Genomic DNA, 12,494 nt, shown 5'->3' on the forward strand with positions numbered 1-12,494 from the left:
AGTATTTTTGTGATATTTGTTCCATACTGAGGAAGTCAGTTACACTCTCAAATTAGCAACTAAATTCATTGGTCAACATAAACTTCTCTTAATAGCTTGCTTAAGCACTTTTACCTATATAGTATATTCAAAATAAAAGTGAAGTAAAAGAGTAGCAAAAAAAAAATACACAATTCAACATTAGAATACATACAGTGTATAATTCACTGCTGTTGGAATTTACTCTGCTTATACTTATACTGTTGCAAAGGGAAGCATAAAGAGAAAAGTACAAGGGCTGCTCTGAAATTAATACCTCCTGTTATGTTGGCCCGTAGTGTCAGAGGTGTATGTTGGTGGTATGGCAGTAGAGGTTGAACCTTCCCACCGACATCCCTTTCCATGGTGTCACCATGTGACAGATGATAGCAGAGGGGCAGGCTGACAAATGGTGTCTGACATGGAAGTGCATATGAAGCAAAGCTGTGTCACTGAATTCCTCCATGCAGAAACAATGGCATCCATTGACATTCATCAGCACTTGCTGAATGTTTCGGGAGACCAAACAATACATGTGAGCACAGTGAGGCAGTCGGTGGTGTGTTCCAGCAGTGGTGACAGTGACAGTGGGGCACCTCCACTGATGCAGATTTTTATGAGCATAGCATGCAGGCTCTTGTTCATCACTGGTGAAAATGCATCACTAATGGTGGTGACTACGTTGAAAAACAATGTTTTGTATCAGTGAATTTGCTCTATCAAATAGTGTTACTGTTCTCTTTGTATCTGCTGTACTTTCCATGAAAAAGATAGGAGGCATTACTTTCAGAGTGACCTATGCATGAGGACACCTGCCTACTTTTATTGCAGTTTAATTACCAATTAACAACAGCTTAAGAAACCTGTATTAGCTACTGACCTTGATCCTTTTGTCTCTGCATATTACTAAGGAAATCAGAATACAAACTTCACAACACTGCAGTTATCAGTTTTATGATAAGGGCATATACATTCTTTCAATCTGTTAGGTATGAACCTGCTCCATGTGAGCTTTTCTATGTAAGCCTATCTACTATGGAGATATCCATTAAAGGCCTCATAAGTAGTAAATTAAATCTGACTTCAAAGACAACCCTTCCTTAAACAAATTAGGCTACAGAGATAGACAAGGGCAGCAACAATCATTTATATATTGAAGGCCAACTTATGAAACACACTGTTGCTTCCAAGTTTAATGACAGTTTCAAGAATAATTGCTCATAATTTTACAATGTATCTTTATAAATTATGCACTATTAAGGGACATAGTATTGCAGAAGGGAATCATTCTTTATTTTGCTTATTCTAGTGAGTTGTTTTAATTTAAATTTATACATTAATTATACTTTAAAATATATAATTTTTAATTTGAATATATACGTATGTACACACAAAATTACTCCGAAGTTTAGAAGTTAATCAGAGTGAAATATTTTTATTGCGAGGTTCACATAGTTGAATCTCCTGTGAGATGTTGCTTGGGTGTGAATGATTTACTTTATAAAATTACTAGGGCTGGCTGTCTCATCATTTTGTGTTACTACTCAGTGTACAATGAAGGAGGAAGAGCACAATAGTTCTGACTGCACATTAGCCCATGGCAGAAGATGAAGAACTGGCACAATGTTCTGAAGAGTGTCTTTATTCAACCTTCAAAATTTTGTTTCATGTTGAAGAAAATATGAATGCTAGAATTATGTGAAGGATGAAACTTATTGTTTGAGGTAAGCTATCAGCTCGAGTTAAGCCCTGGTATGCCTTTTGGCAAACTTTACTATTTCAGAATTTATTTTTCAGTTAAGTGACTTCTACTGCCTCGATGTAACTTGGGCAAAAGGGTTAAACTGGAAGTGAAAACAAACAGACCTTCACTGCTGAATATTTTATTGTTAATTTATAAGATATGCTGTTTGCAGAAGCACAGCCTGCCTGCTGATTCACTGAGTGACAAGTAAGAATGATAGCTAAATGTCCACCAATTTTTGGAGTTCAGTATTTTCAGGAAATAAGCTGCTGAACAATGATGATTTAGGCAGCAGAGCATAATGCAACCATATTGTAACTATTCTACTTCCCTCCAAAGTTGAAATTTTAAAAACAAAACCCAAAGCATATTTGTTTAGCTCATACAAAGATGTCAATATAATATTTAAGAAACTACCTCAGCCTGTAATATTTAAAACAAAAAGGACTGCATCTTCCGCATCAGAACAGGTTAGGGGGTAACTGGCTGGAGATGAGCTCTGCAGAGAAGGACCTGGGGGTCCTGGTGGACAACAGGTTGGCCATGAGCCAGCAGTGTGCCCTTGCAGCCAAGAAGGGCAATGGGATCCTGGGGTACGTTAACAAGAGCGTGGCCAGCAGGTCGAGGGAGGTGATCCTCCCCCTCTATTCTGCCTTTGTGAGGCCATTTTTAGACTACTATGTCCAGTTCTGGGCTCTCCAGTTCAAAAACAACAGGGATCTCCTAGAAGGAGTCCAGTGAAGGGCCACAAAATTGATAAAGGGCCTGGAGCATTTCCTGTATGAGGACAAGCTGAGTAACCTGGGTCTGTTTAGCCTGAGGAAAAGAAGACTGAGTGAGGATCTAATTAATGTTTCTAAATATCTAAAGAGAGGTGGGAGGCAAATGGACAAGACCAGACTCTTCTTGGTGGTGTGTAGCAATAGGACAAAGAGTAATGACCTAAAACTTGTACATGGGAAGTTCTGTACTAACAAGCAAAAGAACATTAAAAAAAAAAAAAGTACATAGGGGTGACAGAGCACTGGGACAGGTTGCCCAGAGAGGCTGTGGAGTCTCCTTCTATGGAGATATTCAAGACCCATCTGGACGCCTATCTGTGCAACCCATTGTAGAATACCTCCTTTAGCAGGGGGGTTGGACTTGATGATCTCTCAAGGTCCTTTCCAACCCCTGTGATTCTGTAATTCTGTGATTCCATTTGCTTTCCTAAGCCAGGTGCATGTAAATATAAACAGCCCTAAAAAACCTAATGTGTATTAAATACTTAGCTTAAAAATAAGCGTTTCCCTAACCCTGAATCAAGTGAGCTTAAATTATTTAAAGTCAGTTTAAGAAATGAAATTTCAATACTGTTCTAAAGAGAATTAAATAAAAGTATCAGCAGACTATAAATGGCTACCTGCCTATACCAAATGCATGGAAATATTTGGTATAAGCTTAATTTCTAGTACCCGGGATCTTTTTCTTTGACTCCTAAAATGTGAGTTGCAGTAAACTCAGCACGAAAGATGAAGAGAGAGCAGAACATAATGAAATTATTTCTCTCTCCCCAGGCTCATTAATGTTGGTGAATGCCTTAAACTATTGTGTGTTTTTGTGCTGAGTTCCTTCTGCTTGCCTTGGCCTGGCCAAATATTTCACATTAACAGCTTTTCAGTCACAAGTAGAAGTTGGATAAGTAAAGTCATTAGAAAAAATGGAAAAAAAAAAATGCACAGGGTGTTCTACTGACAAAGATGAATCCTGTCTCCTGGTGCTCTTTTCTCTGGAATCCACCATTTCCCCCTCATTCCCATATACCAGGAAACTTTATAAATTTTTTTTTTTTTTGGTAAATTACAAAAGTACTCACAGTAGTTTAATCTGTACTTCTGTTACATCCATAAGCCCTTGATCACTACCAAGGGCTACCTTCCCAATTCCACTTGGAATTTTGTGTGTGCTGTATTTATTGATTAAAAAACCCCTCTAGAGATAGGCAGTTCTGCAAAACTTGCAACACATCTGTTGGATTTTTGTTTATGTATTGAAATGTAATTGGGCAACTGGAGAAAAGTGGATCTGTGAGCTGTTATTTTCCTAAAGATTACATTTAATAATGTTGGTGTACCCTCCATAATTTATTTGATTAATAATATTTGATCTAAACCCAAATTATGACTTCCCACATATATGACATAACTAATGAACTGTGAAAGGAAAGCTGTTCAGATGGTCACCAATAACCGATGCTTAGTTAATCCTTTAAATAAACCGGAGCTCACAATGTGTCCCTTTGAAGTCATAAATAATGTATATTTTTCTTTTGACTTTTAATAAGCCAGTGGAGTTCATCTCACAGTCTCCAAACACATATATTTTATTATGGGCCTCTGCAGTTTACTTTAATTAGTGTGTCTGAGTGCTTTGGGAGACTTAGCCCTACTGAAAACAAACAGAGTCTTACCATCTATAAAACATTAGCTCCCTTTGGTTTATCCTGATACAGCCGAGGCTCAGTGAGAAACACATGGTGTAAGTAAACACTCATAATTGCATTAGAATTCCCGGGAGTATTGGTAATTCAAGCTCTGTTTCATGATATTGTTAGAGCAGTTAGAGCAGGTTTACCAATCTCCTTGTCTTCTGGGATTTCATGAATTTCCATTTGGAGAGAAATTTAAATGACAAATCTAATGGAAACAGCAACAGACAGAACAAGCCACAGGGACTTCGAAAAGGAAGCACACCGCTAAATACCCCTTCAGTCTAATTGTGTTTTTTCATGTCTCTGAATTTTCTCATTCCCCTAATCTCCTTGCTGATGTGTTAATTTTGGTGCAAGGTGGGTGTGCCTGTGTTTTCTTCCACTGTCCACGCAGAACTTTTGGTCCAGTGTGTCAACTTTTCTCATATTCCTATTTCTCAGCTATTTTCCAAAAAAATGACACAGTCAGCTCCAAAAAACACTATGTTTTCAGTAGTGTGTTGAATAGCATGAATTTTTTTTTATGAAAGGAGTAAATTACTGTTGAAAGCTTTCCACTGCAAGAAGGATTTAAGAAATGGAAAATCCTTTGCAAATGCAACTCACTGAGACTATAATTTACTATTTGCTTTTTTTTCCAAGGAAATAAAGTGTAGCTTTGAAAAAATCTGAATAAAAACAGAAGCAAAGTGGTTGACAACCCTACTCATGGTAGGGGGTTGGAAGTACATGATCTTTGTGGTCCCTTCTAACTCATGCCATTCCATGATTCGCTCTATGATTCTATGACCTTGTATAAAAAAACACTGTAAGACTTAAACCAAATACTATTCAAATCAGTGCTGGTAAGTAAATATCATTCTGTTGAGGCCCTTAACCCAAAACCCACTAGTCCTCTCTCTGCACCATCTGGAGTTTTAAAACAATAATATTACAGAATGAAATCCAGACTTCTTCTATCTTACCTCCATCATGTTTTTGAAAACACAGTGTGACTACATAAACAGCAGGATTACAAATCAGTATAAAATGAATTGCATGGGGTTTTATTGTTTGTCTGAAAAATTTATTTTAAAGGTGTGTTGCTCTAGTGTTTTTATCACAATTTTTTCCAAACTACAAAGTGTCCTCTCTATACTTGGATATTTCAGCAATATATAACTTAATAATGTTATGAAAGAGCAGGAACTTGTATATTAAAAAATCACAGAAAAAAAAGCATCAAATTTTCAAAGGCAAAGTAAAGAATATATATCTTTACATGAAACATTTTGTCATGGTGTGCTTAAATTGCAATGCCTAGCACTTATAAGTGCTATCCTTCGCTTGTATTTCTGTTACTCATGAAATACAAAAATACTTATTTCATTAAAGCGCTAAACAGTTGTGACAAATAAAATGAAAAGACATTTCATTCTGCTATCTGACCATTTCAGATCCTCTTGAATCATTTGTACCTTTCTGCCTTTACAAGCTGCTCCCTCTATTTGCTGGCATTTCTTTTAGCACTTTCTTGGCCATTGCACCTCTTTGGCTTGCACCTCCTGATTTTGCTCTTATGAAATTCCTCTCTTAAACCTGTCAGATATTTTGAAACGGACTCATTTTCCAGGATGCTTGTAAATCCTTGCTCTCATTTCACGTTACGATTGGTGCAATGAGAATGCTACCAATAAAACCCAAGCTTTACACACCTAAGACCTGAAAGCAGGGATATCTAAGTGCAAACGCCTACAGCCAGGCCTTCTGCGCTGTTCCACTGGGAGAGGGGACAAACAGGCCTTACCTGCTCAACACCATCAGGAGCTACACCAGGCCAGATCTGCTGACCCCCCATGCTGCCAGAGGAGCTGTGACTTCCCCTTCTTCACTCTGAACAGGAGTTCAGAGGTTGTAATGTAAAAGTGTGAACGGGATTTCACTGCCCATTTTCTCTTTAGAAAAGGTAAGCCACTCATTAGCTGAAGCCTACACGTGCAGAGCACAAGTTTCTAAGATTTACAACTCTACTTTAACTGTGACATTTTGCTCACCCCATTACCCTGTCAACAGGGAAATGGTGCAGCCATGGGTCTTTCAACTGTATTTCTCCCTATGGAACATCAGAGTTGAAAATCATCAGCTCTATCACAATGGTATACTTTTGGTGTAAACAACATTCTTCAGAGAATTGGATCACCTGATCCAAAATCCACTCTAGTTTCACATATGAATTGTGCAAAATGATAGATAATTCAGTTTATTCTTTAAAACCAATTATATTTGTATAAACACATTCTCTGACAGTGAGACTCTAGCAAAGCTACAGTACTAATAAGGTTTGCTGAAGCTACATTTCTAAACCCTTTTGCATAGAATATTTCCTCTCTGTTATATTCATTGACAGAAGTTATGCTGAAATTAAAAAAGGACAAAGTAAACCCCAGTTTGTCAAAACACACCATATTTATAATATTAAATAATTGAAGCTATAAGTAAATATATACAGTGTTGATAAAATCGAATTATCAGGCTAGGCATAATTGGGGTTTATTTAAACTGTGACTGACTCTATTCATCTGTTATTCCAGTGGATATATAAAGATAAATTACTTTCTCGGAAATTGAGACACAATTTTTTTTTTAAAGATATTTTTCTTATCAGGTTTTCATTAGACAAGGCAGCCTGCTTTATATGTTTGTACAATTTAAGTAGGCTCTGAGTCTGTTTGTTAATACATCATGTTTATTTAAAACTCCTGAAGGAAGTTATTAATCTGTCAAAACTTTAAAGATTTGAAGATGATAAATAAATGAACAATGCTAAATAATTCTTTGTGTTGTCTACAAAAACACAAAACAATTCTTACTGTTCTTCTCTAAGAGATGAAGCTTGGTTTGCTTTGAAATTACTCAATATTTGTCCACACTACACAGCTGCCAAAACCTGCACTATCTGATAAGTACACAACTGGCTTAAATGAGGTTCCTTTCTGACTAGAATGGTTGGTCAAGGAAAAAAAAAAAAAGCCTTAATCCAATTTTCATTTTCTAATCACAAAAAGTGCTACGGAATGATTGCCATTTGCAAAAGAAAAAGGCAAACACAATTAAAAGCTGAATGTCTAATCCCTCTGCCTATGGCTTAGAATTGCAGCCAAAAGAAATACTGCCTTAACAGGTATATTTCCCCTGAGGGAAAGCACACCTTCGACCACCTAGCTGGGGAAATGAAGAGATAGTAAGATGTTCAATTGTGTCAGTGGCCAACAAACTGTGTGGTGGCTCCTAACAGAAAAGCCTGGAATAAGTAGGTAGCAAATGAAAGCTCCATTTCTGATGGCAGCTCTTTCAGCATGGCGTCAAATCACATAGCATTATTTTTTAGCCCCTAGCAGCCAATTCATATTCGTCCCTGGGAAAGTCTGTGTTTCAGTAACCGACATTTGTCTAAAGAGACTTTTGAAATTGATTGAAGGATAATGTGAACTGCTAACCGTTAATTAGGCTAATTAATAATAAGGGTGGATGACAGCTATTGCAAAAACACCTGTGTCTCACTACCTGAAAGGAACGTGGTTATTAATAAGTGGATTATTTTAAATTTGGGAAGAGAAGCCTAAAAATATTGTTTCCAATGCACTGAGGAACACTCCTATTTCTGCAAACATTTTCTCAGAGCTGGTCTGTGAAAGATTTTTTTTCCTCATAGTGCAAAGAAATTTTTTCTTGGACCTGTTTATCTACAAGATAAAACTATATGTTTCTGTCTGTCTAGATTAACAGGAGAATTATCATATTTCAGGTTTTAACAGGGCTTAATTTTTATATTTTCTGTGTAATCTCCAGTAGAAACAGAGTGTAAATAAGATTCTTTTCACACTGTTGTGCAGACTTCAGAATGCTTTCTCATGTCAGTAGCTGTGAGCTTTACCAAGACTTTTCCCAGACACTACAGCACAAGTCACTTATGACTAGACAGTACCATGGTCAAGTCAGAAATAGATGCTTGTAAGAAAACACAAGGGGTAGGGATGGCATTTGGGGTAGGAATGGCCAATTTCCTCAGGTTTCGCTTGCAACATCTGTCATTTTTTTAAAGAATGTATGTCGATGTGAGAGAATCTTAGTTTCCACTTTAAAACGTAACTTTTTATTTCCTTGCTTCAGGATAAATTTTTTTTTGGTAGTTGATTTATTGTTTTTCAGCTGCAGTAATGGTGAAAGATGCGCAGTATACAAGCTTGGCTTGTTTCAGAACAGAAAGAGAAATAAAATGAATCAAATGTATTCCAAATTAGTTCAACTTCATGTAATTATGTTGGTCAGTCATCACAGAACTGTTAATGTCATCTGGATATACAGAATTCAGGTACAAAATTTTGTAAATGTCACGCAACTTCTTTAACAAAGATACTGGAAACTTTTTATATGACAGATTGCTTCTTATCTCTCACAAAATGGTTTTAAATGGACTGCCAGGTTTTTAAGCTTCCTTTATTTTATGATTGCTAATGCCTTAAGCCTCAGATCGTAATTATTTTATAGAGTCATAGAATGGCTTAGGTTATAGGGGTCCTTAAAGATCATCCAGTTCAAACCCCCCCTGCTGTGGGCAGGGTTGCCACCCACCAAATCAGGTTGCCCAGGATCCCATCCCATCCCATGGCCTTGAACACCTCCAGAGACGGGACATCCACTATCTATCTGGGCAGCCTGTACCAGCCCTTTACCACCCTCTCAGTAAAAAATTTCTTCCTAACATCTAGCCGAAATCTCTCCTCTTTTAGTTTAAAGCCATTTCCCCTCCTATAAGACCATGTAAAAAGTTGATCCCCCTCCTGCTTGTAAGCTCCCTTAAAGTACTGGAAGGCCACAAAAATATCGCTCCAGAGCATTCTCTTCTCCAAGCTAAACAAGCCCAACTCTCTCAACCTTTCTTCATAAGAGAGGTACTCCAGCCCTTTGATCATCTTCGTGTCTCTCCTCTAGACCCAATTCAGCAGCTCTGCATCCTTCCTGTACAGGGGGCCCAGGCTTGGACACAGTTTTCCAGACGGGGCCTTACACGGGCAGAGCAGAGGGGGACAGTCTCCTCCTTCTTCCTGCTGCCACCCCTCTGTTGATGCAGTCCAGGATACTGTTGGCCCTTCTAGGCCGCAGGCGCACACTGCTGGCTCATGTCCAACTTCTCATCCACAGGGACCCCCAAGTCCTTCTCCGCAGGGCTACTCAGAAGGAGTTCTTCTCCCAGTCTGTACTCATATCTGGGATTGCCTTGAACCAAGTGCAACACTTTGCACTTGGCCTTGTTAAACCTCATTAGAGTCACATGTGTCCACTTTTTGAGAGTGTTCAGGTCCCTTTGGATGGCTTCCCTCTCTTCTATTGTCAGCTTGGTGTCATCAGCAAGCTTGCTGAGGTTACACTCAATCCCACTGTCCATGTCATTGAAAAAGATGTTGAAGCACACTGGTCCCAAGATTGTCCCCTGGCAAACAACACTCATGACCAGCCTCTACCTGGACACAGAGCTGTTGACAACCACCCTCTGGCTATTACCATGCAACAAATTATTAATCCACCTAATAGTCCAGCTTTCAAATCCATGTATCTCCAATTTAGAGATAAAGCAAGTTATGGTGTGGGACCATGTCAAAGACCTCACACAAGTCCAGGTAGATAACATCAGTTGTCCTTCCTTTGTCCACTGATGCAGTCACTCCATCATAGAAGGCCACCAGACTCGTCAGGCATGATCTGCCCTTGGTGAAGTCATGCTGGCTGTCCCAGATCACCTCCACATCTTGAATGCGCCTTAACATCCCTTCCAGCAGGATCCATTCCACAGTCTTCCTAGGTACAGACTTGAGGCTCATCGGCCTGTGGTTCCCTACATCTTCCTTTCTCCCTTTCTTGAATATAAGAGTCATGTTGCATTTTTTTCAGTCACTAGGGACTTTACCTGACAGCCACAATTTTTCAAATATGATGGAGAATGTCTTGGCAACCAGACAAATCAGTACATTCAGGACTCCGGAATGCATGTCATCTGGCTCATAAACCTTTATACATTCTGCCTCATGAGGTGGTCTTGGACAGGCTCCGCTCTTACACTGGGAGGGATTTTGCTCCCCCAGCCCCTGCTTAGAATTTCAGGGACACTAGAGGCATAAGAAACCTGTCTGGCCATGAAGACTGAGGCAAAGAACTCGTTAAATACCTCAGCCTTCTCCATGTCTGAGGAGGTCAGCTCTCCCTTTTAATTTATCAGAGGGAGTAAAATCTCTTCTGCCTGACTATTTTGCCCAATGTATCTAAAGAATCCCTTGTTGTTTTTCACATCCCTTGTGAAGTTCAATTTCATCTTCATCTTGACTTTCCCAGCTCCATCCCTGTACATCCAGATGACATCCCTACATTCTTCTCAGGTCACCCATCCCTGCTTTCACTACTTATACTCTTCCTTTTTTTTCCCTCAGCCTGAACAACAGGTTGTTGCTCAGCCATGCTGGTTTCCTTCTTCATCTGCCTGATTTCTTATTCTAGGGGATGGAGAGCTCTGGCACTCTCAGAAAGGCATACTTAAAGTGCTGCCAGCTCTTTTCTGTTCCTTTGTACCTAAGGAAACTTTTCCAGGGGATCTCATCCAACAATTCCTTAAAAAGACTTAAGTTCTTTTTCCTGGAATTCAGAGTCCTGACTCCACTCTTTGCCAGGCCCACATTCCCAAACTTGACCAGGACATGGTCACTACAGCCCAGGCTGTCTCTGATCTTTACCTCTTTTACAATCTCTTCCACGTTGGTGAGCACCAGGTCCAGCAACACCCAGTGAGTCTGTCAATACCTGAACCAGAAAACTGTCATCAATGGACTCCAGGAGTCTTCTGGATCACCCAGCAGATATCTGAGTGGTGAAATCCCCTACCAGGATGAGAGCCTATGAGTGTGATGCCTTTTGCAGCTGAAGCAAGAAGGCCTCATCAACAGGCTCCCCTTGATCAGGTTGCCTATAGTAGGCCCCAATCACCAGATGTCCTTTATTGGTCTGATTCCTAATTTTAACCCACAGTCTGCTCATGACTGTTTCTCAGGGGCAGCTCTTCACACTCCATCCACTTCTTAACATAGAGGGCAACTCCTACGCCTCTCCTACCTTGCCTATTCCTTCTAGAAAACTCACACCCATTAATCATGGTATTCCAGTTATGTGAGTCATCCCACTATGTTTCTATGATAGCAATAAAATTGTACTTTCCAAACTGCACCATGGTTTCTAATTCCTCCTGCTTATTTCCCTTGCTGCATGCATTGGTATAGAGGCACTTCAGTGGGGCTTTTGACTGCATTACCCTCTCGGAGAAACACTCTCAAAAAACTGGGAAAAATCTGAGATTTTCCCCTGCTGCTTCCTATAGCAACAGTGTTCTCTGACTCTTCTCTGCTCCTCAGCAGTACATCCCCTTGCTCTATCAAATCTAGTTTAGAGACTTGGTGATGAGCCCTACCAGTTTACTGCCTAGTATATTCATTATAAGATGTAGCAGGTTGAGGGCCTCTGCTAGAATCTTGTCCTTCTGACTTAACTGTGCTATCCCACACCTTGTCACGGGAAGGCTCACTATCACCCCGTTCCTCCTTCAAACCTAGATTAAAGCCCTGTCAATAGGCCCAGACAGCTCCTGGGCCTGAATTCTTTTTCCCCTATGACCTAGGTGGACTGCATCAGCAGCCATCAGGCTAGGCACTGAGTAAACTGCCCCATGGTCAAAAAAGTCAAAATTCCTGCAGTGGCACCGGTCTCTTAGCCTTTTAGCCATTAGATGAGTTTTCCTACTTCTCTCAGTCTCCCTCACTACCACTGAAGGGATGGAGGAAAACACCACCTGTACTCCTGCTCCATCAGCTAACCGCCCCAGTCCCCTGAAGCCCCTCTTGCTAGTCCTCAGGCTTCTCTCAGCGACTTCATCACTGCCAGCCTGAACTATCAGTAAGTGATAATAAACAGAAGGATGATAATTGGTAATAAGTGGTCAACTATAATTATTCCAAATGGAGGTATTGAACAAGCCTGTACATGATCAGTTGTTACTGTACTCATCTCACAACATAATTTTCTGGCTATTCCAATAGTCTTTACTCTTATGCAAAACCTGTGAAGTGGTTTGACTGCCCAGGAAGAGGTGCAGGCAGCATGAAAGAATTCATTCCTGTATTGCTTTTTCCTGGTTGGGGCTGTACTGGCCTTCACCATTACACAAGCCCTAGAGATTTACTAACA

Source organism: Numida meleagris, chromosome 4 (genome assembly GCF_002078875.1).
Source record: "Numida meleagris isolate 19003 breed g44 Domestic line chromosome 4, NumMel1.0, whole genome shotgun sequence".
NCBI classification, from domain to species: Eukaryota; Metazoa; Chordata; class Aves; order Galliformes; family Numididae; genus Numida; species Numida meleagris.